This window comes from Panthera uncia, chromosome B4 (assembly GCF_023721935.1).
Source record: "Panthera uncia isolate 11264 chromosome B4, Puncia_PCG_1.0, whole genome shotgun sequence".
Taxonomy (NCBI): Eukaryota; Metazoa; Chordata; class Mammalia; order Carnivora; family Felidae; genus Panthera; species Panthera uncia.
Genome location: NC_064809.1, coordinates 63,564,517 through 63,570,784, shown reverse-complemented (window position 1 = coordinate 63,570,784; position 6,268 = coordinate 63,564,517). Strand labels below are relative to the sequence as shown.

Here is a 6,268-nt window from a genome sequence, read left to right as displayed (position 1 = left end):
TCATACATACGTTAAAAAAATCTTCAATTCATTCTTGGCTCTTCTTTCACTGTGTCACCCAGACAAAACATGGCCAATCCTGTAGATAGCCCCATTAACCACTGTCTTCAGAACACATTTCCATTATTCTGACTCAGACCCTCATCAGTTCCTACCTACGTGAACACCTTCTGGCTGGCCCTCCAATTCAAGAGTCTCTCTGACCCCAGCTTGCTGACACACTGCTGCAAAATTTTCTCTTTTTTAAATATTTTTGAGTGTAGTTGGCACACAGTGCTACATTCATTTCAGGTGTACAACATAGTGATTCAACTCTATTCATTATGCTATGATCACCACAAATGTAGCTATCATCTGACACCATACAACACTATTACTATCATTGACTATGTTTCTTATGCTGAAAAGTACGTAATGCTTCACAAATTTGGGTATCATCCTTGCACAGGGGCCTTGCTAATCTTCTCTGTATTGTTCCAGTTTTAGTATATGTGCTGCCAAAGTGAGCACTGCTAAATTCTTAATACATCTGTTTGTCCGTGCTATTCTGTTCCAATTCCTTTGTTTGTCCTAGCATATTAAACCTCTAAGCCTGGCTTCCTAAATCCCCCATAATATGACCCCAAACTATCCTTCCAGCTTTATCATCTACAATATTCTCAGTTAATTAAATGTTCTAGCCAAATTCTCTGTCCCTCTAAAGAATCCCTATGCTTTCTCAATTTCATTATTTTTTCATTTCCTTTGCATAGAAAGACATCACTCAGACAATATACACCTAAAAATACTTTTTTAAAAAAAAAACTGATCTTTCCCTGACTTAATTCCCAACCTAAATTATAAGACATAATTTATATTATTGAGTTCCATCTTTTTTTAAAGGTTCTAGTCAATTTCAAGTTCCTGGAGGGTGGAATCATGTCTTGTTTTTCTTGGTATTACCTTTAATCCACCACCATACAGCAAGTGGTAAAAATATGAATGGAAGAAGAAAATTCACCTGACAATATCCCTGCAAATGTCCTATAGTGAATTAGAAGCAACTTGAAAGGGTCTGGTTATGCTTTAGGTAGAAGAAAGATCCAATTTAGGGTAGGCTTCTTCAGTTTGTGGGGAGTTTGAAATACCACAGAGAAATTTAGTAGGTAAATAATGGAAAAATATTTGCATGTGGCCATTACCCAACATTTACTAAATGCCTACTGCCATCCTTAAAATATTTCAGAGGCAGAAAGAAGTTCCAAAAAAGATAAAAGACTTCATCATCTACAGTATTCAAAACCTCATTCTAATAGGTGGCTGTACTATGGAGAAGTTTCTTTTGAGAATGAAAGATCAGCAAAACCATCCTCACTTGTTCACAAAGCCAACTTTTAACCTAGAAAGTTTCCTGGGGTTGAAAAGATAGTAACTCAAAAAGTACTGAGCAGCTGAACTCAAGTCGCCTTTGAATATTTTCTTTTATTTTCAGTAGTTTCTCTGTTTCTTTTAGGCCCATAAAAAATGCAAACTAGATCTTAGTAGAAAGGAGGCTATAGACTTGCAAATAAGAAATAGGCCATTTGATAATAAGAAAAGCAAAATGCGAGTAAAACAGCAAATGAGATTACAAATAAATTTAAAATGTCAGCTATAAAAAGAATCATGGCTCAAGATCATAACAGATGCAAGTGATTTTAATAATGTAGAAAGCAAGGCCAGAGATGATTGGAAAGAAAACCAAAATAACAAATGGGAACTAAGCAAAATATTTAATTATTGTGGCTGTTTAAAGTTGTAGTAAAAATCTCTCTAGCTGATCAGAAAGTTCTCAGGACATAGAATTTTATTCTTCTTTCATAAAATAAATATAAATCTCAAAAGTTGTAGATAATTTTCCTATTTTTCTTATACACATAGCATAACACTTATGAATGAATTATGGATTATGAATCATAAATGGTTTATGGGTTTTTTTCTCAAATCACTCAAATCTTTGAAAGACCAAATTGAAATTACATGTTCCTATACATAAGCTGATTCTTCTTCAAGGCACAAATTTAAAAAAATAATTTAGGGTAAAACTATCACCATAACATGAAGAAGACATTCTGTGTCTTTTATATATACACCTGACATATAGTTAGGGAACGATATGTTATTATGAGAAAATAAATGAGAGTTAGGCACAATATGAGCTTTCCCTTTCATTTCAGTCTTATTATCTATTTCTTCTTCAAAATATTCTTACAGTCTAAAAAAGAATGAAGTTTTTCCATTTGCAACAACATGGATGGAGCTAGAGAGTATAATGCTAAGCAAAATAAGTCAGTCAGAGAAAGACAAATATCATAGGATCTCACTCATATGTGGAATTTAAGAAACAAAACAAATAAGCAAAGAAAAGAGAGAAGCCAAGAACAGACACTTAACTATAGAGAACAAAACTGATGGTTCCTATATTGGGGGTGGGGTGGGGAGGGGGACAGGGATGAGGGAATAGTATAGGGATTAGAGAGTACACTTATCATGATTAAAATAAAATGATTAAAATATATAGATACTCTTATAGTCTAGTCACATTTAAACCACTCACATTCCTGTAACATCCCCAAGTTCTCCTATATAACTACACCTCTGCTCCTGCTAATTTGTCTTTCTCATATGGTATTTCCAATTTGTCCACATGATAGACTCCTACTTGTCTTTAAGACAATTCTAGTATCATCTCCTCTCTGAAGCCTTCCCAATCCTTTCCCAGTTCTACCTGATACTTTACATATCATCCATTGTTAATCATCATATTGTATTCTAATTATTTTCAATTCCTTGAGACCAGAAACTGTGCCTTATTTGTCATTGTGTTTTAATACAGGATCCTGCTCCATTGTTATATGAATGTAGATCAAATCCACATGTTTATATGTAGGACTGTAAGTTCCTTGAGGTTAGAAGCATTTTGCTGTTCATCACACTACACACAAACCTAACGTAGGCTCTACATGGAATGTTTTAGTGAATTACCTTGCAATCAAGAAAGGACAAAGTTTAAAAAGCTAGGGACTAGTATTTAACCTATCATTTTACAACTGTGAGTTAATACAGATTCATGTATCTACACAAAAGAAAATAGAGTATATACTAAAGATTGCTGAGTTTATTAATATAAACTCCTTCTTGCAAATCATTCTGTTATCATTATTTCCTGGAAAAACTCAGAAATATCTATATCTTTAAAGAGGCCTCTCTCTTGATAAAATGATAAAATTGACTTAAATTTTTGACTACCACAAATAATGTTTTCATAAGGTAAGGAATGAAGGAAACAAACAAAAAAAAGGGTTGCTATTTTCAAAATTATTCTGATTTTAGGCAGTGCAATATCATGGGAAAGTCAGTACAACATAGTGCCAGGGTTGGATTCTCAGCCAACTCAAACACTCTGTGCTTGCAAACTCGAGCAGTTTATTTAACTTCTCTATGCCTCCATTTCGTCAGCTGTAAAACGGGGGGAAAATAATAGTGCAACCCTCAGAGCATCATTGCAAAGGTTAAAGTTGTTACAACTTTTGTAATCACTATGTCTGGAACATAATAAGTTCTCAATAAAATGTAAGTGATTATGATGTTAATATACCAGATAATCTTCAATAACAGGAGTGAAATTCCACTCTTTTTTTTTTTTATGTTTTATTTTTATTTTTGAGACAGGGAGAGACACAGCATGAACGGGGGAGGGTCAGAGAGAGAGGGAAACACAGAATCTGAAACGGGCTCCAGGCTCTGAGCTGTCAGCACAGAGCCCAACACGGGGCTTGAACTCACAGACAGCGAGATCATGACCTGAGCCGAAGTCAGCCGCTTAACCGACTGAGCCACCCAGGTGCCCCGAAATTCCACTCTTTCCAGTGTGGGAAGATAAAAGCTTCCTGATCCCTCCACATTACCTGGCTAACCAAAGATGTTCTAAATTGCTATAGTCCTTATGAAACAAGCACCCCATGCCTATCAAATTGTTCTTATTAGGCACAGTACCTGGAAGCCATGGAACTCTCTATGGAATACTGTGTCTTTTTGCAAAACAAATGAAATATGATTACATTTAATTCTATCCTACATACCAAAAAAAAAAAAAAAAAAAAACTTGACTAGCATAAAATAGTGTTATATTGTAGCATACATATTACCACAGATGGTTGTCCCAGAACAAAATATGTGGCTATTAGTTATTGATGATTATTCTTTTGGTACTTATTTGGCATACTATCTCTAATACTCATTATTATGATTAATAGTCCCTGTAACTAAAGAAAACCTATATTTACATCTTAGAGTTACTTTCTTTTTATTTTTTCTATGCATAATTTTGAGTTAATTTGTTTACTTTTCATAGGTGTGATTATTGTGTAAAGACAAATTTGTAACCCATTTTCCTCTTTCTCCTTATGATACATTCTTCCACATTAATGTAAACTGTTCCACTATTAATATAAATTAATAATGTATAATAATTTAAATGGCTACATAACAGTTATCACTTAAATATTTTCCTATTTTTGAACACTTAAGTTGTTTTATTTTTATTGTAAATAATGCTACCATGAACATTTTCATGCACACTTTGTTTTCCTGCCTTATCCTCATTTCTTTAAAGTCCCAGAAAAAGTTTTAGGTACTGAAAAATTTTAAGATAGAAGAAAAATTCAAATTAAAGAATTCAACACATTAGTTTAGGATATGTTTCCTATAAGTTGAGAGTAAATTAACCAGCAGCAAAACATCTTGTGCTATCTTCAGGACTACCAATGTTCCATAACACACGTACATGATTAAGTTTTTTAAATCTGTGTTCAAAAAAAAGAAGAAAAAAAGGGATAAAGTGGACTTGCTGGTTGGGAAAAATGATCTAGAGATAATAGAAGGAAAGCAATATTGTTCATTTCACATCTTCTGCCATTAAGAAGAATTAATAAAACTAATATAACACTACCTGTTAATTACACTTGAATTATAATAAGTAATTTTTTTAAAAAAGAGTACAATGGATGGAGTGCCAGAAAGTACTATAAGTCATTTACATATATTATCTCACTTGATCTTCATAAGAATTCTCTGAGCCAGGTACAGCTCTTATTCCCATTTTTCATGAAAAAACAGTCACAGAGATGTTAAGTAGCTTGCCAAATATCAGACAGCTTATTATTACTAAAACCAGACTTCAAACCAAGGCTGATCAACAAAGAGCCTGTACTCTTAACCACCTCAGTCTTCTGCTTCCACAGAACACGGAGATAGACCTCAAGTGAAGGAAGTAAGGTTTTAAAAAAGATCCAAACAAGTCAGTTTAAATAAATTCAAAATAAATTCAAATAAAATAAATTCAAATCTATAGGACAAATATTTTATCAACAGTGTTGGTATGTATTTATAAAATATACATATTAAATTGAAAGATGACATATTTAGAAAGAATATGGCAGAATCAAAATTTACATAAATTTAAGGATGAATAGAAGGATTTGGTTAATTCCTGAATTCTTGTTCCAATGATCCACAATATGGACACCAATAATATAAAAATTTCTCCATGAAGTTTAGTTGAACTCAAATTCAGTAAATAGCCACATAACTACTAAACAATAGAACCACTGACTGTATTATTCTTTAATTCAACTACTATGTGACAGAGGATCATGATCAAGGGAGATAGTAATGTCATTGTCTCCCTATTGACCAGATGACATCTAGAATGTTACAGCTGGCCCTGAGTCTCACTTCCACAAACAGGCATCCAAAGTAATTAGACCAGGATGATTAAGGTCTGGAAATGAGAAGTGAAAAAAAGAAAGAAAAAAAAAAACAAAATGGCACTCAGACATTTGAAGGACAGTCACCGAGAAAAAGAAGAGTTTATATGGCATTGTTTCAAATACATAACACATTCAAGTAGCTAAAAATTTCAAAGAAAGAGACCGCTTCAGGAAGTAAACTGCCCTTCATTAGTGGCCAAGTTGGAACACAAAATTGAGAGCCATCTATTAGAAGTGGTAAAAACCTACCCAACACTGAGGAGAAAATTGAACTAGAGTGCCTACGTAGTTTCTTCTGGATATAATATTGTGATGCTTTTAAAATCTGAAAACAAAAACAAATCATAAGATTTCTACAATAATAATAAAATTTAATTGCATTAAACTCTTATTAAAGGTGGTTACTTCCACTGAGGGGTATCTTAATGGCATTGCTCATAGGCAATTCTGCTATAAAAACAAAATATGGCTTTTAGCTA

The 6,268-nt window shown here is 33.2% G+C and overlaps 1 non-coding gene across 1 annotated transcript; it reads right to left on the bottom strand.

Annotated features, from left to right (window-relative positions):
• Positions 1–403: 403 nt before the first annotated feature.
• LOC125920479 (U6 spliceosomal RNA) lies at positions 404–510 on the bottom strand. The gene has a single exon (XR_007457071.1). It is a non-coding gene; the product is annotated as a U6 spliceosomal RNA (small nuclear RNA).
• Between the last annotated feature and the right edge of the window lie 5,758 nt (positions 511–6,268).